The sequence below is a fragment of the Acomys minous genome (genome assembly GCF_964271855.1).
Source record: "Acomys minous genome assembly, chromosome: 5".
NCBI lineage: Eukaryota > Metazoa > Chordata > Mammalia > Rodentia > Muridae > Acomys > Acomys minous.
The window spans coordinates 80,074,221-80,095,810 of record NC_140494.1 but is presented as its reverse complement, the minus strand read 5'-3'; the positions used below and the strand labels follow the sequence as shown (position 1 = coordinate 80,095,810).

At 40.2% G+C, this 21,590-nt stretch overlaps 2 pseudogenes across 2 annotated transcripts; one reads left to right on the top strand and one right to left on the bottom strand.

The window, feature by feature from the left end:
• Positions 1–10,295: 10,295 nt before the first annotated feature.
• LOC311598383 (myb-binding protein 1A-like) lies at positions 10,296–14,864 on the bottom strand (annotated as a pseudogene). Its single transcript has 3 exons — positions 14,808–14,864; positions 11,897–13,270; positions 10,296–11,755 (listed from the first exon to the last, which is right to left on the bottom strand). The product of its transcript is annotated as a myb-binding protein 1A-like (transcript).
• Positions 14,865–17,723: 2,859 nt separating this feature from the next.
• LOC311598382 (large ribosomal subunit protein eL6-like) lies at positions 17,724–19,353 on the top strand (annotated as a pseudogene). Its single transcript has 2 exons — positions 17,724–17,766; positions 18,700–19,353. The product of its transcript is annotated as a large ribosomal subunit protein eL6-like (transcript).
• Positions 19,354–21,590: the final 2,237 nt, after the last annotated feature.

Genomic DNA, 21,590 nt, shown 5'->3' with positions numbered 1-21,590 from the left:
TGTGCCATAAACCAACGAGAGAGACTTTCTGTAACAGAGGTTAAAACGCAAACTCTTACTGATTGACTCGCTATGAGATTCTACCTACTCAAGCTATTATGAAACAATTTTATAACATTGATTAAATGACAACCAAACACAGGTAACTTTGTGATTTATGCTATTATAACCCACTTTCCTCTTGGGAAAATGCTTTCAGCTCTTTTATATTCTGTAAGAAGATAATACATTTTCTGAAATTAAAATGAATGAAAGATGTAGTCTTGAAATTTCTTTTGTATCTTTTTAAATTAAATTGTCATAATTCTAAATTTCTTATTCCCTTTAATTAAGTAAGCATTAAAAGTATTTGAGTTGTCTATTCAAAGAAATTTAACATTATGTGACACTGATTCATTAATGTGGAAATTAGCACTAATGGCCATGCCATGCTTTCATTTGTACTCATTTACCAGTTAAAATTAGAGAAATGTCCACTAAAGTCAAATTTCAAGTAACATATTTCCATCTAATAAGAAACTATGTGATGGCTGGACTTCCAAAGGACCTCCCATGTGCCCTCTCATTGACAGTACTTAAAAATGGCAATAGTAGACAATGAGATATCTGCTGGCCCACAATTAAATGTCTGTACTGCCTTCAATGTAGTTCGTTATAGTGTGGTGACCCCAAATAATAAAAGTATTTTTCTTGTTACTTCAATACTGTTATAATTCATAAAGTATATATTTGTGTTTCCCATGGTCTTAGGCGTCCCCTGTGAGAAAGTCATTCAATCCCCAAAGGTGTCCCGACACCAGGTTGGGAAACATTGCTCTAGACAATAATGTACCTATAATCAACAATTATGTGTACACTTAAACTTTGTTAGAATAGAACCCACAGAAATTTTTCAGTCAAAAAATAAGATAAAATTTAAAAGCATATCCTAAAAGTGATAAAATACAGCATGCTCTAAGCAGTTACTAGGTGTGGACATTGATAACAACATATACATCTAACAGTTGCTTTTATTAGCTGAGAGGTCCAGTGGTGTAACTGCAGCAGGAGGTTAGGTCTGCTGGGGATACTTAGTAAGATCCTGAATCAAAAGCAAGCAACAAATAATAGAGAGATGATAGCTAGCTAGATGGTAGATATATAGATGATAGATAGATGGATAGATAGATAGATAATAAATTTTTTAAAAAATTGAACAGGGAAAATAAAGTATTGAGAAGTTAGCTTATTTCCTATGAATGAGGAGGTAAGCATGAGAGTACCTCACATGCTACAGTGGAGTCTGCACTAGGAAGGGGAAGAACACCAGGCCTAGAGGACATCTAGAGTTTCTTCACTTTGCCTGAGTGTAGATACATGGCCATTAGTAATTGTCCATCTAGTTCATGTCTAGGTTATTATAAACACCACTATCATCTCTGATTCTGTGATCTTAACTACTTTAGATTTCATAAGTAACTTAAATCATGTTAATTTTTTCTCCTGGTGATGGGCTTATTTCACTTAATATAATATTTTTGTTTAGGACTGATTAAATATGTAGACTGATCTTTATCTTTGGAAGTCTTTTCTTTACTATTTTATGACCTCGTAAGAGACTTTTATCAGAGTTGGAAATTTAGCTCAGTGGTAAAGTGCTTGCCTAGCAAGTGCAAATGTCTCAGTGAAGCAACCATTTACTTTCGTATCTTTGTTTCTCTATTTTTGATCATTTGGAACATGTATGTAATGAGATGTAATTATCTATCCCCTATTTCTCTCTCCTCAAATTCCCTCTATGTCTTCCCCATCTTATACATGGTTTGTGCTCATTGCCTTTTCACTCTCTCTCTGCCGCTGTCCAGAATTTATTTATCTTGGTGTATCTAGTATCTACTTGTCTATTGTATTTGTACTTTCTTAAAATGCCTCATATTTTCTACTAACATATGAATCAGAACAATTGTGGCTGATAAAATGAGAAGAAACATCTTGCAAATATTCAAATAAAATTCCTGTGGGCCAGTGTGATGGCTCAGCAGATGAAGATGCTTGCTGTCAATCCTGATGCTTAGTGTGAGTTTTGTCTTCAGAAGCACTAGGTGGAAAAGGAAATCAAGTCCTGCAAATTGTCGAGTAACCTAAAAGGGCATGCAATAATAAGCCCCATGATATTTAAGTAAATATAATAAAAATAAATTCTGAGATATAACTGCAAAAAACCAAACCCCTATTTTTCTCTGTGCAATCTTAGTGTTAGTCTGAAAATGCTGGTCAAAGATGATGATCTTTAACAGTTTATGACAGGCTATTTACTAAATCTTGTCTATATATTTTACAAAAGACAACTTATCTATTTACAACCTAAGGAGATAAATCCTGAAAGAATGCTTAAATTAAACATTAGCCATTTTTCATGATGCTGCATATACAATCAATGCCAGCCATTTTTATTGAAATGCTCCCCATCTGAAATTTTACAAATTGTATATAAGTTTTACCCATCAATGTTTACCATCACCAACACAAAAACATAAAATCTTTGAATGGAGAAACAGTGGCATAATAAAATGTTTATAGATTTTAGAGTTGCATAGGCTTATACAAATATCTTCTCTCAAATAATTGTATGACATAAATCTTGACAAAGTTAAGCTAGGTAAGCTTAGGCTTCTTTACCTACAAGTAAGAGAAAATAAAACTCACTCAGAACAGCTTTGCCTGAATTAGAGAAAGTAAAAATGAACTGTCCACCACTACTTGTCACTGAATTAGCATTCAATATGTCTTCCATTTTCCTCACCCCTTTAAAGCTGAGTCCTTCTAGTCTCATTCCTCAAAGATGCTTAACTATACTTTGCAAGTGAAACTTCTGTTGTAACTTCTGCAGGCTAGAGCTTCAATTCCTATGCTGTGAGCCATTCTGTAACATGAGTGAACCTTAATACCAGCAGGCCCACAACAGAAGAGAAAGTGGGTGAAATCCCAGATGCCCCAGATGCATGCTTTGTCTTTGTGGTCTGAATCCTCTTGTTATTGAGGATGAGTTCCATTCATCATATGCCATTCAGTGCTCCCCTTCATTGATTGATAGCTTATTCTTTCCTCTGGTTTGGGATTCTAAAGTGGCTATCCTTACAACTGTAGCCTAATATCTCATTAAATTATGCATTTGTTATCCTGTACACAGATTAGATCAGCAATTAGAAAAATTCCAGGCATGTTTTTTAGATCACTTATTTATTTATTTATTCATTCATTCATTTTTTATTTGTGTAGGGACATGAGAAAAACAGTGTGGGATTCATGTGGAGGCCTGTTAACAACTTTCAGTCAGTTGTCTCCTTCTTTTTTTTTTTTTTTTTTACTTTGCTTCCCAGACCCTGGTTATAATGAGAAAAGAAGCAGTTATTTATTGAGAATTGACATGTGCATAGAACTTTCAGGGATACGAATAGGGTCTCTCTCTCTTTCTCTCTCTCTCTCTCTCTCTCTCTCTCTCTCTCTCTCTCTCTCTCTCTCTCTCTCTCTCTCTCTTTTTCCCTGCATATGTCTGGTGTCAGTTTATGTCTTCTATGCCTTTCAATCTTACTTTATTTTACTTTTTGAGACAGCCTCTTACTAAATCTGCAGCATGCTGATGTGGCATGACTAACTATGTAGGAAACTCCAATGGTCCTCCTGAATCCCATTCTCCCCATCACTAGCATGAGAGTGGATCTAGGACACTCCTGGCAGTTGCATGTATACTAGACATCCAAAGTCAAGTCCAGATGCTTGTGCAGAAGGCACTTTTCCCACAAGGCCATATCCCAGAGCCCCTGCTCTGTTATATGCCTTGTACTCCACACTGAAATTGTCTATGTGAAAACAGTTTGGTTGAGTTATTATTCTATATTATGTGAGTGATAGATTCAAAGAGAGGAAAATCATGCATGGTTCTATATCTCATTACAGTATAAGTTGCTTATGTGGGGACTTTATTTAGTAAGTGGTGCACACGTGTCTTCAAGCCCTCCATCTTCTCATGTACTTTTTTCTCAAACTCAAAAATTCACTTCACTGTGCTAGAAAAGGGGATTATGTTAAAGGGATGATAATTGTTTAAGTAACAATTCATAAACTGCAGTACTGTATTACTAATAATATATTTCTTTGATTTGCCTTATTCGTGATGGCGATATTCCAAGGTCTCACCACCTGTTACAAAAATTACCTGTCTAGAATCTGTGGACAGCATACAATTATTTCTGTCAGCTGAATTTAGAGAAATAGCTAATTCCTGGCATGTAGAAGACTCTGTATCACTTTCTTGACTCTTCCATTTGGCTTTCCTTATGCTTGAGAGATTATCTGAAAGGCAATTATCTAGTGATAGGAATCCTCAGGAAGTCTACACTACAATATGAGAAATATAACAAAAGTCAAGTTTAACCTGTGTTTTAGTAATAAACCCATTCTGTAATAAGTACAAATTTTCTGTTGTTCAGAAAAGATTTCTATTTGATTAGACTCAGAGTAATGTGGAACCTGGCTCTTCACACTCTTGTATAATCATTACAACACAGGAGGATGTAGTGCTTGTCCTTGCTTCTGCATATGACTGACAAGATCAATGTTGCTGACATTGTGTAGCCCACCTCTTGTGGCCTTACCTAACATTATGGGAGGCTCAGGTACAAATAGACTTAGAAGGAAATTATGCTATGTATGCATAGCCAGAAAGAATGTCACAAACTTGGGTTCAGATTCAGTGTCATTTTTGGTAAAAGTTGTAGGAATAAGAAGAATAACCCAAGACTTCCATGATCATAACAGTCAATGTTGATACTCAGGGCTGTATACCTCCTTTTCCTCATAATTTATCAAAGACAGTCAGACACACACACACACACACACACACACACACACACACACACACACACACACTCATGCTTTTCAGTTTTTTATACGTTCCACGTTTTCCTATTTTCACTATTTTATACCCCTGTGTTTTCCATTGCACGTTTCTTTAGTTCACTGTGCACATTATCATACATGTTACTTTAAGCTGTCTTCATATTGTATTGTCTTGGTCAGAATGCTTTTCATGCATAGTATACCTCTTTCTTCAGGCATGGCTAATCTCTCAAGGATAAACTTTGCTAATCCATCTATTTTCTTACTTTCCTATGGGATTCATGCCATATTTCACATAAAGAAATTTTAAAATCTTTGTGAAGTATGAAGGGGGCTGAAAATTAATTATTCCATTAAATTTAGAATTAGGACTTTGGGAAGTTTGTACAGTTACTTACCTGTTAAATTTATTTTTATAAAACATGTTTCTCTCTTAACCCAGCTATCAAACAAATAATTGAGACTCTTTTATGTTTGTTTAATAGCTCAGCAGTTATTACTCTATTCTTAACCCTCTAAGCTAAGTGGGTTTCCTCCCAGCATATATCCCAGAGATACTTACATTTTGTAGCTTTTCCAGTTCCTCCTCCTCCCCTGGATGGCAGAAAGTCCAGCCCTATTCTCTCCCCTGCTCAGCAACTGGCTGTAAGCTGCTTTATTAGCATATCATGGTACAATTAGAAAGCAAAGTTTATACACTACTGAGGCAGGAGATTCTCAGAACAAGGCTTGCAACCAAATATGGGGGATACAGAAATTCATCATGTAAATTACACAATAAAATTATGCATACACACACTATTGGGATGGAGTTCTGATGAGTGAATCTTCTGAGAAGGCAGCAAGGACCAGGACACACAGACACATGGTTTCCTTGTTCATGGCACATAATGCCATGTACTTTCTTGGAGATCTGCCAGTGAGAAAGCCATCAAGAGTTACAATCCTTCAATGTTGCACAACTGTGACCAAGAGCCAAAGCATACTTTAAAAAATTATCTGAGCTGGTCTGTGGTTCTGTCTGTAGGCCTGTGCTATTATCAACACAGAAGGGATTAACCTGGAATCTAGATTATAGCTTTTTGTTTAACATTTTTATTAAACATATTTGCTCATGGCATTTATCACAATGGTTACTCTGTGGCCATCAAACACTCCATCTCCTTAACGTCTTCAATATTAACCACAGACATATGGTATTTGGAACAAAACAATTCATAAAATTATGTGCTAAAACATTCTCTAAATTAGTCAAGATGTCTTGGTTGTCCATGTGAGCCACTCAAGTTTACTTTTCTCAGACAAAAATTTAATAGTGAGTTGTGTCATTCTCCTTGCTTTCAGGGATTTCTAAAGTCACAACTGAAGCAATTATGAGCACATGTTTGAAGACACTCTAGCTAAGCTTCTCCTTGAACTCAGGGACAGGAATTTCAGGTGCTTAGGACTTTAGATTGTATTTCACCAGAATAACTTTAAATTAAATGATTTATATTCTCAAGCCCTTGGGATAGACACAACAGGATTATGCTCTCTTTTATACTTTCATTCTTCCAACTTCAGCCACCAATTCAGCATAGCTACCTTTGTCTCTACTCCATTGGGTGCTGAGTTGTGTTCACTTTAAAAATCTAATCCCAGGATTTATTCTTTCCCTGACCTCTTGGTCCACATTTCACTCTGCTGATCTCTCAGAATCCTCCCTAAGATGGGTTGCTAGGCGCCTTGATTTTTTTCTCCAGGGAGTATCCTCCTTCTATTGTAACTCCCAAACCAGAACAATTTAGAATCTGTGTTTTTCCTCTAGATTCTAAACTTACCGTGAAAATGGCATATTCAACACTTTCAAATACTGTCTGTGTTTAGATTTCATTACACAGCACTTGACAGATAACTCTTCTTCTCTGCTTCCCCTGAAAAATGCAAACAAAGAGCTGAATTTAATATGCTGTGTTCATGGCATTGATTTTTCCATCTAGGAAACTTGCCTTTTTCTTCCCTTCCACTTTCTATTCAACAAAGCACAATTAAATTAATTTTCTCTAGGTTCATTAATCCAATGACACACAATGAAGAACACAGATTTTTCTGTGCAAGCAAAGTACACACAAACTTCACACTGTCCGCAGTGTCCAAACCTAACCTTACCTCTCAAATCTCCATTTTTATGCCTGTTTTTTTGTTTGTTTGTTTGCTTTTTGTTTTGTTTTGTTTTTTGTGACCACATAAATTTTGCTTAGAGTGTAGTTAGTCACTTTGACTTATCATAAAGACTGTTTCTTTCTCTGAAACTGATATGTTTTTCTCTTCTGGGCCTTTGATTACAGTGATTTCTTTAAAAACATAAGCTTAAATGTCAGTGATATTCTATTTATGACCTAAAAAGAAAAAAAAAAAACGAAAGCATAGAAAGTATAAATCCATCATTTCAGAGAGATGCTGCCAGTCAAGAAACACCACTCCCTGGTTGGCTGGTGGAGCTGCAGACATCTGTAAAACAATATCTTCTGTGCAGTCACAGCCATGTGCTATTCTAACCAAGCAAGCATCATTTCCAAAGTGTCTTTTTTAAAATATGTATTTATTTATTTATTATGTATACAGTGTTCTGTCTGCAGGTACAACTTCAGGCCAGAAGAGGGCATCAGATCACACTATAGATGGTGGTGAACCACCATATAGGTGCTGGGTATTGAACTCAGGACCTCTGGAAGAACAGTAAGTTCTCTTAACCTCACAGCCACCTCTTCAGCCCCCAAAGTGTCTTATGTGAAAGAGTTCATGTTCATTTACTCTAGTTGGTTTTCTTTGAACCTTATGAGTCTTTGACTTTTAAGATTCTTCTTTAGAGATGGATGAGAGTTTAGTGAAGGAAAACCTGGAAACTTCCGGTTATTGTTTTTTACTTTTCTCTTTTTATTTTTATTTTCAGATACACATCTGATTCACCTATACCACTATAATAGCTTTCAAAGAAACAATGACACTCCTCGCTCCTTCCTATAAAAATATTTCACTTCCTATAAAAATTAGGCGTGCTGGACTCCTCTCCTATGCTTGTCTAAATGTTGTCAAGCCCTTCCTTTATAGACCTAGTACACACAGCTACACAAAACAAATACAAAAGTCATGAATCTGGGAAAAAGCTAGTAAGGATAGGCCATAGGAAGTTAGAGAAAGGAGATAAGAGACTGTGTGGGAAGAGAGTATTCAGAATTCATCATACACATGTATGAAACTGTCAAGCAGAAAAATTAAACATTGTAAAAGCAACAACAACAAAGACAATACAATCTTCACATGGCCTTTCAGTTATACAGTGATTTCCTGCTTAAACCTTTGCAGATTACTTCAATCTACTGGGACCATTTTCAAATTACCTTTCTACCACCTTTGCCTACAGACTTGTTGGGAAGGATCTTTCTCCTAAACTTAGGGAGAAAATCAGGGCAGAGCCTAGAAATCTATGTCAGCAAGCTACAGTGGTCTTAGTGGTCTTCAAATTGTCTGTAATGGAATGCCAACTCAACTGCCAGTTTCATTGTCCAAGCACAAGTAATCCCGAGAAGCTTGACACATAAAATGAGAATTATGTTTTCTAAGTTTCTATATTTTGCTTAAAGGTTGTTTTCTTCAAGAGATTTCTCCACATGGGATGTTACAGCATGAGTAAGCACAGACTCTTTACCATTAGTCTTTCTGAAAGTTCTTTCAGAAAAGGTCCTTTCTATGGAAGACTTTCCTGATCTTTGCCAATAAATTATGACCTCTCTTTTTTTAAAAATTTCAATATTTCATCTTTTTTATGGCTGATGTCCCAGTCTATTTCCTCAAATGCCTTGTCGGTAAGTGTAGTCAATAGTGGCTGCTTTCATCACTTTTCTACCTTGACCTTGGGATACAGGAACTCCATCCTATTCACTCATTTCCTACGGTACCTTGGAAACAGTAGATAATCCACAGCTTTAGATTAACGGAACAGAACCGATACCATTTATTTCAGCAGGAAATAGACTCTGTAAGGCCTCTTCATGCCAACTGCAGGCCTACCAGTTTCCTAGGCATCTCCAGTCTTCATACTAGTAAGGCATTGCAGAAGTTGATCAGAGGATTAATATAGTGATGCAATGTAGGGGAGTCAAACTCTATATTTAGTGTGCTGGAATTCAAGCCTCAGACTTGTTCTTACTGTAACTTCAGATCATTTTTAGTGGAAATCTCTGTCTTTTCATTTCAAGTATAAAACAGGCCTGTGCAGTCTACCTCCTGTGGTGAGAGAACTACACTGCATGTAATACTATAGAAGACATCTACCAGGGATTGAGAAGAATTATATTATATGTACCCTGCAATAAAAGATCTTAGTGGTTATTCAAGGTTACACTGCCAAGAAGAGATTTTTAAGTTCAAATAAATATAGATTTTGCACACTTTTTCTTATACAAATAGAAAAAGTAAACAATATAGAGGGTGAAACCCATTCTCTCTCTCTCTCCTCTCTCTCTCTCTCTCTCTCTCTCTCTCTCTCTCTCTCTCTCTCTCTCTCCTTTATGGAAAATTTATTGCAGCATTCCAACAGTGCATTACTTTTTCTTCTCAACATCTTATTCTGCAGTTTCCTTTGCCTCTTTTACTTGGATGCCACAGAGCTGGGCGTTGGTGTGAGCCTTGCGAAGACTGGCAAAAGCCTTGAAGTTCTTCTCTTCTGAGGTGACTCTGGCTTTTTCCTTTTTGTAGACATTCCGGATGGCATCACAGGTCCTGTTAGCTGGATGGCCAGTTTGAGTTCTTCTTGCCTGTCCTGGGGTTTGGTCTTGACCAGTGGCAGCAGGCTTGGTATCCTCTGTTGCTGTCTCCTGCCTTGATGTAGCATCCTTTTCTAGTGTGGTGACCTTGAATTTAAGTTTCTTTTGCTTCTTGGTCTCTGGCAAGAATCCCCCCTTTTTTCACATTTCATGCTAAAGGTGCTGTGGGTGTCGCTAGGAATATCCTTGGCATTCTTCTTTTCTGACATGGCACTCTGGACTCCTAACACCCTCATGGACTACCAGTAGAGGTCATAGAGGAGTGGTTCCCCTGTTAGAGGCTTTGCAGCAGCCTCTGTGCTTGCTCTACAGCATGTCCAACAGAGCAGTGAGGTCTACAGATAGCTTCTCATGATTGATTGTCTTGAAGACAATGTTCAACAGCTTCAAGGTAGACACCTCCCTCTGGTACAAGGTCTGGTTGACTGTTCCCAAGACTGGGCCAATCAGCTGCTTCCACTCAGGATCCTCAAAACATACTCTAAGCTCCCTTGTAGGCAGGGCCTTCTGGAACATTAGGCATGCCTGCAGCTGATGATAGGGCCCAGATGGGCCAGCCACATCTGGATCAGGATGGGGAGGAGGATTTTAGAAATCACTGGGTATCTTGAGAAGAGGCTGGGGAAGATGGGAATAGTAAGTAGGCTATTACGCGTGGTCAGAAGAGATTCCAGTGTTGTGAAGTACACCTGCATCAGTAGGTCCAAGTTTGGGCAGCTGGCAGACTGGTCCTCTGAATCCTTGGGTTCAGGCTGGGTGTCAGCTCCCTATAGCTTCTGACCATCTCGGTGCCTCTCAGTGGTGTTTCCCATGAGGACTCGCAGCAAGTGCAGAGAAGAACTGAAGCAATAAACGGAGACAGAGGCATTAGCCTGGTTGCCAGCATGCTACACAAGCCACTCCACATGGGCATGCAGGGCCTCTGCATAGGGCTCCACCTCATGGCAGCAGTGGCGGGCATGACAAAGGATGGCACATGGAGATGTGGGCAGTTTTGTGCAGGACGTCCTGCTCCTGCTTGGTGGAGCCTATGCTATGCACTCTGTGTTGGATCATGTTCATTAGTGGCTCAAGAAGTTCCAGGATCAGGGCGTGCTCAGGCTGCTGGGTCACCATCACATCAAACAGCTTCTTCTCTTTCTGCATCTTGTTCTTCTTCTGTTTCTGGGGCCTGGATGCGTAGCTTCTGCTCAGCAAATAGGCTGGCCAGGTTCTGGTCCAGGGCCATCAGGACCTCATCCCCAAGCTGCTCCTCCCCTCCTCCTGCTCCTCCTCCTCCTTCTGCTCCTCCTACTTCTCCTCATTGTCCACTCCAGCCAGTGCATTCCAAGCTTTCAACACTTCCGTCAGCTGCTGAAGGAAGTCTGGGTCCACATCCTTATCATGATCCTCTTCTTTACTCTCTTCCCTATGCTCCTTATCCGAAATCTCCCCATCACTTACTGAGTTCTCACTGTCCTCACTATCTGAGTCCTCTTCCTCTCCATACTTGAGCTGTTTCTCATTGGTGTCACCAGTGACCACCATGTCATCTTCATCCTCATTTGTCTCAGGGTTGAGCACAGCCAGGATTAGCTGCAGACCTCATGGAGTAAGGTAGGAACAGATATGGCGAAATATGTTCCAGACCACCTGGCACATTGAGTTGCTGGGTTGAGCCAGCAAGGACAGCAAGATCTCCCCACTGGCTTCTGAGAGGCTTTGGTTGTAGAGTGTGATCAGTAGCAATTCTGTGTCACGTTTTTTTTTCTTGATGCAAGTCTGGGTATCACCTAGGACATCACAGCTCTCTGCGATGAACTTGAAAAGGTGGAGGCTCACTAGAAGCAGCAGATGCTGGAAGGCAAGGGCCCTAGCCTCTGAGGAACAGGCTTCTAGTTCCTTCAGAGTCAACATCATTGGGTCCCAGGCTTGGGGCTGCTGTGTTTTGAAAGGTGTCACAATTGTCAGGTTGATGCTGTGGTTCAACAGCAAGTCTGCCAACTAACTGCACCAGGCACTGAGTCCAGAGATTCCCACTTTCAGTCAAGTCTGGTGTCCGTCTGAAGTTCACACTGAGAGTCTGTAGCAGCCTGAGGAAGGCACCAATAATGAACCAGTGGGTCTGGTCATCCAAATGAAAGGAGAAGTGCTGCTTTGTCTCTGGGATCTGGGGAGTGGCCTTTTTTTTTTTTTTTTTTTTTTTTTTTTTTTGCTTAAAGCAGGCTTAGAACAAATAAAACCTGGATACTTGTTCAACCAAGGCATCATCCTTCTCCAGGTGCAGATGGTCCACAAGGCTAACCAGGCTGTGGATGATCCACTTCTGGATCTGGGATACAGATTGCTCAGACATGTTGAACAAGGAGTCCTGAGCTCCCTTCTGCTTGGCAGTGCTGAAGTCAATCAAGGAGTCCATATCAGGCAGGAGGAACATGTCCCGCAACCAGGCCACATAGCTCTGCAGAGCTTCAGTATTCAAAAACAGTGAGATGCCAGAAAGTAGGCATGACAGGGAGAACTTGGTTGATGATGGATGTAAAGGCTACCATCATAGCAAACTGGCACTCAGAGTAAACCTGGCAACCCTCTAAAGAGGTACCCACATATTTACTTATCTCTGGGATGAACAGGTTGAGGGGTTTAGAAATAACCATGTACTCCCTGAAATGGTGGATCACGTCTCCCCAGAGCGCCAACTGCAGCTGTTCTTCTGAAAGTAGTGGAAGGGATGCACCCAGCAGGCGGAAACACATATAGCAGGATGTCCTGCGTGCTGCATCGCTTCTTTAGCAGCCTGTCCTCTAAAACCTGCTTCCAGAACACTGTCAACTTGTTCTCCTTAAGTACCACGCAGAGCAGGTTCAAAGCCACGTCCTGCAGCTTGTGCCCCTTCCGGACAGAGTTGGCTGCCACCTTCAGTACGTTCACCAGACTGGTAATATTTTCTTCAGAGAACAGGTGAATGGAACCCATCAGTGACTGAAACTTTCCCAGCATCCTTGGCTGAGCCAAGAGGAAAAGCTCCAACTGCTTAGCAGAGCTGAGGATAGCCTTCTTGAGTTCCCTTGAGGACCTTTGATAGGACCTCCTGGAAGACTGACTCCGGAACCTTGGACAGGATGTCCACCTTTATTGGATGTCCCTGCAAATGGTTATGATGATGGGACAGGAATGTCAGCATTCTCACTGATTTCATCAGGGCCTCATGGTCCTTTAACAGGCAGCCTGACTGAAAGAGGGTTAGCATTCCAAATAGGTTTGCGAAGAGTGTGGGTCTCATCATCGTTTTGTCCACTGATTGCTGACTGTATTTTCCTTGTATCTAACTCAGGATGCTGCACAAAGGGATGTCTTCTAAAGATTGAAACAGCTGTGCCAATGACAGACTGTAGCAAGGTTGAGCGGCTTCTCAGCCCACTCCAAGCCCAGTGATGAGGAGCTTCAGGGCGTATTTCATCTCTGAATCATTTGGCCTCGTGTGCAAATACTCCAGAAGCGTCTCTGTGGCCTGGAGCCGCGTTTCCCGCTCCAGCTGCGGAGATGTCCCAGAAGTCAAAGAACTTGCGGCCTCACTCCAGCAAGCCGCTACGTTTCTTCCAGCAATTCTTCGGGAGAGATAGGCTCAGCTTTCATGGAGCTCTTCATCTCCTCCAGACTGAACCCAAGGGCAAAATTTTTGTACTAAAAAGAAAGGAGAAAACTTAATTACAAACAGGCTATCTATCCTTCGAGCGACTTTTAGAAGCATCATTGTTAACTCTTATTTTCCCAAGTGGACAGAGCAGGTGGGATACAGTTTACTACTATAAAACAAACAACAACAATGACAACAAACAGCCTCCCCCTTTTGGTCTCAGGCTGCCTGTTTCTCCCCTCTTCTTACTGAGAACCAAGTCCTCCTGTCTTAGGACCACATTCTCATCTTGCTCTTTTCCCAAACAGATTTGTTCGCCATCAGATTGACCTCAATTTGCGATTTCCAGGCTGCTTGTCATGTTTGAATTAAACAGCCCATTGTTATTTTAAAAATTAAATAGATTTTGGAACATGTTATTGAATAGATTGCTTTGGGAACTCTCATGATGATGAAAAGCAATTTTTAGCTAAATAAGTCCTCATGGGGAGACCTATGATTGGATATTTGTGTCTATATAAGCCCATGAAAAGCTTTATCAGACTCTCAAAGCTTGTGACAGCCCCAATGTTAACGTCCCATGGAATATCTTGTTACACATCTTCATGGCTCTGAAAGTCATCACTTAAATTAATTAATGAGGATTTTCTCCAATTCATGTTTCTGTGTTAACGTTTGTTCTTCTTAATAAAATTAGATATCTCCATGATGTTGGCCCGTTCTGTTGTACATCTGTTGACCTATAATATTCACGTCAATGAAAGCCTAAATTACAGATTTAGAATTCACTTAATTAATTCTCTTCCAACTCTTTATTACCCACAATGAGCTGTGTTTGTGTGCACTTATTTAACCCAGCAAAGATGCACTGCGGTTCCCTGGTATGATACTGTTTTAGCAGTTAAATCTGCTCCTGCAACTTGATCTCTTTTGTGTGACAACTCTAGGAGTACGAGAACAGAGACCTAAAGGTCTTTATGCTTCGGGTTTCCATATGTTCTCCTAGGTGCAAACATGTGTTGCCTCTGTCTTTACTTCATTTTTAACACTAGTGAACTTAAACTGAAATGTCACCTTATACTCCGCATCAGTCAGCTATTAAATCACAAATCACTCTGAACTTAATGGCTTTAACCAGCAAGTATTTGTTATTTAGCTTGTCTGCAATACCACCTGGATCCAGACATCTGCTTCAAGAGCTCTGCTTCAAGCTGTGGATTTGGTTGAACCTTTGTTCTGGTGTCTGAGCTCCACCATCCTTCACACCTGATCATATCCACCCATGTCAAGGAGATAGAAGTCTTCAGAGGGAGCTTTGGGCATGGTGATGGAGAGGAAAGGAGAAGCAGAACTCGAAGTGTTTAAACTTGAAACTGGAGTACTATCCCTGCCACCTAATCACACTGCTCAGCATAAAGCATCTGGGGAAAAAACAAATCAAAGCATGGGGAAACAATCTCTGCTTCTTTAGTGGAAAGAACACCAGAGGAGCAGCAAAAGGCAAGTACGATGTGAGTGTGGTCAGCAGTGACAGTGAGGCTGCCCATGTCCTCATACGTTACCATAGTGATGTCCAAAACCTTAAGTTACCTAGATACATTAGATGTTTCTCTTTAGCAGAATGGTTTTTTGTTTGTTTGTTTGTTTGTTTCATATATCAAAATTCTCCAAAATAATTTTGAGAGCCATTTTCAACATAAAATCCGGCTACAGTTTATTTTATGAAGATGAAAACTTTACCCACGTTACAATGCCCACCTGGTGGGATGCTCTAAGGATTAATGAGATGATTTGATAAAGCAGCTGCCATGGTACCTGTTACCAAGCAGTGCTCAGTCAAGACAGATGGTCTTACACTGAAGCAAATGTTTTCCATCATGAGAAGCAATAATAATTATACACTCAGACTGCTGTAGCAGGGCCATAGCCCAAGGCCACATGCCATAGGTACAGAATGAGAAATAGTTCTATTCCAGTAATCTACTTTGCTTATTGTAAATATATATGTGTTGTGTCTTTGTGTGTCAGGCATTATATTCTAGGCAAAGAAGATACAAACCGAGAAGGAAATGCAGTCTATGTCCTCACAACAGAGTATAGATATAATAAGTCATAAATAATAAATAAAGAAAGATACAAACAGATGCCTACCCTAGATACATAAAACATGTCTAATATAGTTCTGTTCCATGCTCAGACAAGTCTGTGATGTGCAGTTATAACTTCCATGGCTGCATAGAACAGGATGTTGAAATAAGGAAATGGAGAAACAGAACTTTTTAATTTAAAAAAGTTTATTTATTTATTTATTTATTTATTTATTTATATGCACACACATGCGCACACGTGTGTGTGTGTGTGTGTGTGTCTGTGTGTATGCACCTACTCCAAAGCATATATGTGGAGCTCAGAGAAAAACTTGTAGTTATTGCTTCCTCCTTCCACCCTGTGGATTCTGGGGATCAAAGTTGGTGGCAAGCACCTGGGCTCAGCGAGCCCTCCTGAAGTCTGAAGGTCAGGAGTTTCATGAGACTTCCATAGAGAGCAGGGAAGGTATTCCAGTGTTATTCAAAAGTTTGGAAAAACCTCTGAATTTGGATGCAAAATGTTGTATGTTTATATTGTGGTCTTCTTTAAGAATGGTTACCAACTGCAGAGCCCTTGAAGAACAAGAGATTTTAACTGGGCCCTCTAAAGAGACTAAACTTCAAAAGTAAATGGAATCCAATACCTTCATTCCACTGTAAGAAAAAAATTGTAGGCTTTGTTTTTTCTCATTTTATACAGAAATGTTAACTCTAGTTTTCTTCCAGATTTTTGTGTATGTTATGTGTCTGAGAATTATTTTGCCTTTTGTACAATAAAAAGTCCTAATAAGTCTTATACCCAATCAGTTATAAATATTTGTAGTGAGCTTCACTGTCTCTTTAGCTATGTGAGTTTGTTTGGAAACCAAGATACACAAAAACTCAACAAAAGTCAATAAGGAAAATGCTAAGGGGTTGCAGAAAGGCCTCACTTTCTTCGAGCTCCCTTTCCTAGGTCTAGACAGCTTACCTTGTTACCAGACTCAGGGAAGAAAATCACTAAACAGATTTCACTGTAACTTTTTACTATTCTCATGTTTAAAGGAACTTGATTTACAATTACTGTCTCAGTAATTAACCACCTGTGTCTTGTTGTGAATGATTGGAGAGAACAAATGTCCAGTTTGTGTAAGGATTGAGGACATGAATGCTTAAGTTCTGATGAAAAATGACGTACGGTGCATAAATGCTACAGTAAAGGTACAAGAAAGTAACTTAAGGTACAAAAAATGAAAAAAATTCCAGATTTACTTTCTCTTGCTATTGCTATATTTAACCAATGGAATTCTGATAAGCTATGGTAAGCACTCTTATCATAGTTACAAGGTCAAGTTTTAAATTTTTTTTTTGCCTGTTTTCTAAGTATAGACTTAAAAGCGCTTCTTATTGTACTAAAATTGTCAGTCTTATGTATATACATCAATCTTCTGGATAGATGAAAGAGGCTATACTTTAACAATCTGTATTTGTACTAAAGATCAAGAGCAAGTGAGCTCTTGCCCCTTTGCTCCATGGGAGTTTTCTGTTCTCCTTGAGCTCTCCTTAAAAGTGTTCATGCCTTTAACATAAAAATCATTTCCAAAGCTTCTATTATGACACAAACATGTGAGACTGCTGCCTTTTCTAGTGTGGATTTCAGTACAGGTTACAAACAGTGGTAATGCTAATAATGTACCTAAAACTTATGTCTTCTTGTGAACTTAAAAATTCTTGTCAGCTTCAGGGAATCAACTTAAACGTACTCCAGGTAAGTACTCCCATCAGTCAGTACCTAAGTTTCACACTTTACCATCTATTCTTGAGGATGGAATCTCTGTCATGGCCTTTCTAAGGGCCTCAGTCTGTTTGGCTGCATCTTCCTGTATTTGTTTATGGATTGTATTTGTTTCTTCCATTATCATCTTCATTAGGAAAGATTTGTGTTTCAGATGTGTTAGACTTTCCAGGGCTGACTGCTCTGGGATAACTGGGTTCTTTATTATTTTGGCTTTTGTTGTTTGTGTTTTTATGCTGGCCTTCAGCCATCTTGCTGTCTCTGGTGTCAGGTGGTAGTTTTCTGGTGTCCTTCGCTAACTGTTGAGAGCATCTCATAGGTAAGTGGCTATTGATGGAGACCCCTCACCTGCTGCAATAAGGGAACTCTTCAGGTGTATCAGGTGGGTGACCTGAGATCAGACGTGGGAACTTTCTTTGGACCAGCTGGACAAGCTGAGTTCAGATCATCCTGTGTTCCACACCGTGGTGTCTCCTCTTGGTAGGGAGACCTAGACATTGGTGTTTTGTAGCCCACAGTTTCTTCTGAGACACAGATTGCAGGTGCTGTGTACCTTTCCAGGCATGTGGCTAGACCTTGCCTGTGCATACCTGGGAACTTTCACGGGTAACTTCCGCTGGACTGGCCAGGTGACCTGAAGTCAGATCCACTTGTGCCCCAGAGTGTGGGGACCCTCTTTCCTAGAAGACCCAGACCCTGTTGTTTTTGTGGCCCAGAGGTCTGTCTGAGACACAGAGCTCAGATGTTGTTCTCTCTCCCTCCAGTCATGTGGCTTGTCCTTGGTGCCTGAACTCAAACTTTCTGTGGATTGGCCAGGTGACCAGGGTCAGATCCACCTATGTTCCATACTGTGAGGTCTCCTTTGGTCTAGAAGACACAGATGTTCTATTGTTTTAGCCCACAGATTCATCTGAGACACAGAGCTCAGATGCTGCATGGCCCGTTATGCATACAGCTAGTCCTTGGAGCCAGAGCCTGGGCCTACCTGGACCCAGGAACTTTCCTTGGATTTGTCAGGTGACCTAAGGTCGGAACCACTTGTGCTCCAGACCTTGGGGTGTGTTCTGGGCTAGAAAACCCAGACACTGGTGTTTTGTAGTCTTTAGTTCAGTCTGATACCCAAGGTACAGGTGCAGCCCTGCAAGCATGGGAGTGGCTAGACTCTGGGGACAGCGCACACAACTGCAGGGACGCAGGGAATTTTCTGTGGATTATGTGGGTGGTCTGAGGCCAAATTCACCTGTGTTCTGCACAGTGTGGACGCCTCTCACCTGGGAATCGCCAGCATGGATGTTTTGTAGTTCTCAGTTCATAGCTTGTTGCGCAATCACTGCTCTCCTCCTGATCAGACACAATGGGTGTTCGGCACCGCCATCTTGGCTCTGGGAACACAAATAGTGTGTTTTAAAAAATAGGAAATATGAGCCTTCTTTCCCATCTTTCAAGTTGGAAGGTGAAAGAGCCTCATACCAAGGAGAAGAAACCTGTAGCCAAGAAGGCTGGTGGTGTTGCTGGTGCTCCTGACACCCTGGCTACTAGCGCCACCAAAAAAGAGTGACCCTAAGGTGAAAAAGTCCAAAAGGGAAATCTGCATTGCAGCGGAAACCATGTCCTGATGAGAGGAATTGGCAGGTACTTCCGATCTGCAATTTATTCCAGAAAGGCCTTGTACAAAAGGAAATACCCACCCGGAAATCCATTGTTGAAAAGAAGAAGAAAAAGGAGAAGACCCTAGGTACTGTCACAAAAATAGTCGATGTTGACAAGATTAGTGGTACCTGGGTTGTGAAGCTTCGAAAAATGCCTAGGTACTATCCTACTGAAGGAATGCCTTGGACGCTGAGGAGCCATGACAAAAAGACCTTTAGTCAGCATGTGAGAAAGATGAGTGACAGCCTCACTCTTGGGACCGTCCTGATCATCCTCACTGGGCACTAACGGAGCAAGAGAGTGGTATTGTTGAAACAACTGGCAAGCGGCTTGCTACTTATGACTGGACCTCTTGCCCTCAACAGAGTTCCTTTGTGCAGAGCTTACCAGAAGTTTGTGATCACCACCTCTACCAAAGTTGATAACCAGCAAGGTTAAAATCCCCAAACACCTGACTGACATTTACTTCAAGATGCAGCTGCACAAGCCTGAGAGGGCAAGATCTTTGAAAGAGAGGAGGAGAAATATGAGATTACTGAGTAGCACAAGGCTGATCAGAAAACTGTAGACTTCCTGTATTGTCCTTGGCTGGTGCCTTAGTTTGAGCGGAACCCCTGGGCCCAAATCTGCCTATCATAATGTTCTACTTGTAGGTTTCTAGAACCCTCTGGATCCTTCTACTTTGCCATTCTCCCATGCTTCTCTCATCTAGAGTCCCAATAGGATGTCCTCCCCTCTGTCTCAGTTTCCTGGTAAGTGAAGGCTTTCATGGGACATGCCCCTTGGGCTAATATGCAGATATAAGTGAGTATATACCATTTGAGTCTTTCTGCTTCTGGGTTAACTCACTCATTATGATCATTTCTAGCTCAATCCATTTGTCCACAAACTTCGGGAATTTCTTGTTTTTAATAGCTGAGTAGTATTCCATAGTGTATATGTACCACAGTTTCTTTATCCATTCTTCTACTGATGGACACTTAGGCTGTTTCCATGATCTGGCTATTATGAATAAGGCTGCTATGAACATGGTTGAGCAAATTTTCTTGTTGTGTGCTGGAGCATCCTCTGGGTATATTCCAAGGAGTGGAATAGATGGGTCTTGAGGAAGCCCTATTCCAAGTTTTCTGAGATAGCACCAAATAGACTTTAAACCCCTACCCAGGTCTAGCCAATGGACAGAACATTCTCCACAGTTGAGTGGAGAGCAAGGTATGACTTTCACACTAACTCTGGTGCCTCATATTTGACCATGTCCCCTGGAGGGGGAGACCTGGTGGCACTCAGAAGAAGGACAGCAGGTTACCAAGAAGAGACTTGATACCCTATGAGCATATACAGGGGGAGGAAATCCCCGTCAGGAATGGTCCTTGGGTGAGGGGAATATGGGGAAAATGGGAGGGAGGGAAGAATGGGAGGATACAAGGGATGGGATAACCATTGAGATGTAACAAGAATAAATTAATAAAAAATAAAAAGAAAAGAAAAGAAAAGAAAACTGTAGACTTGCAGATTTTGCCACAGATCAAAGCCCCTCCTCAGCTACCTGCTATCTCAATTCTCCCTGACAAATAGTATGTACCCATACAAACTGGTCTTCTCAGTTGCTAACAACCTAATTAAACAGCTTCATACATTAAAAAAAGGAAATGCTTCTGATTTTATTGTTGTAAATTAAATTCTTCAAAAGTTACCTGAGGGCTACCATGAGCAGGAACTAAGAAGTATTCCCTACCAGGCAGCCTTCAGCCAGCACACTTTTCTAAGACTCAAAGAGAACAACAGACACTAAGAAAGGGAATTCCCATTCAATAAAGACAAGACTAGATATCAGCACCTAGAACCACCTCAACCATCTCAATCCCAGATTCATAGAAACCAGCACAAAAATATATCCATTAACAGCTAAGACAATATACTTCTACCAGAAGCTTCTAACCCTACTACATTAGCCCCTGAGGAATGCAACATAGCTGAATCATGAGACAACAACTTCAAAGTAACAACTATGAATATGTTTAAGGACGTTGAAAAGAATATTTTTAAAAAATCCTTAATGAAGGCTGTAAAAACTAAAACAAACAATGGAATTAAAACAATTCTAGGTATTAAAGTAGAAAGAAAATCACTAATGAAAACTAACTGTGATAAACTGGAAATAAAAAATTTAGGAACTGAATAAAAAAGGTTACCAGTAAGGTAATCTTCCCGAAAAGAGAATAAAACATGAAAAAAAAAAAAAGAATCTCTGGAAAGGAGAAAATGTAGAAGAAATTGGACACCTCAGTCAAATAAAGTGCTAAACCTAACAGAAAGCCCAAGCACAAAAGATCTCAGAAATCTGGGACACTATGAAAAGGCTACATCTATGAATAATTGGAAAATAAGTAGAAGAAAGCCAGGTTAATAACAAAGAAATATTTTCAATTATCATAGAAAAGGCATTTACCCTAACCAAAGAAAGAAATGCCTATTAAGATAAAAGACACACACAAAACCCTACACATATAGGATCAGAAAAAGAAATTCCCCATAAGACTTAAAACACAAAATGTACACAACAAAGAAAATATAATAAAAACTGCAAGGAAAAGACCAAATAACATACAAAGGCGTACTCATTATAATAACACCTGATTTGTCAATAGAGACTCTAAAGACAGAAGGGGCTGGACAGATTTCCTACAAACTCTAAGAGATAACAAATGTTGTTCCAACTACTATGCTCAGAAATTATCAATGACAATAGCTGGGTAAAGAATAGCAGCCTTATCCATAAT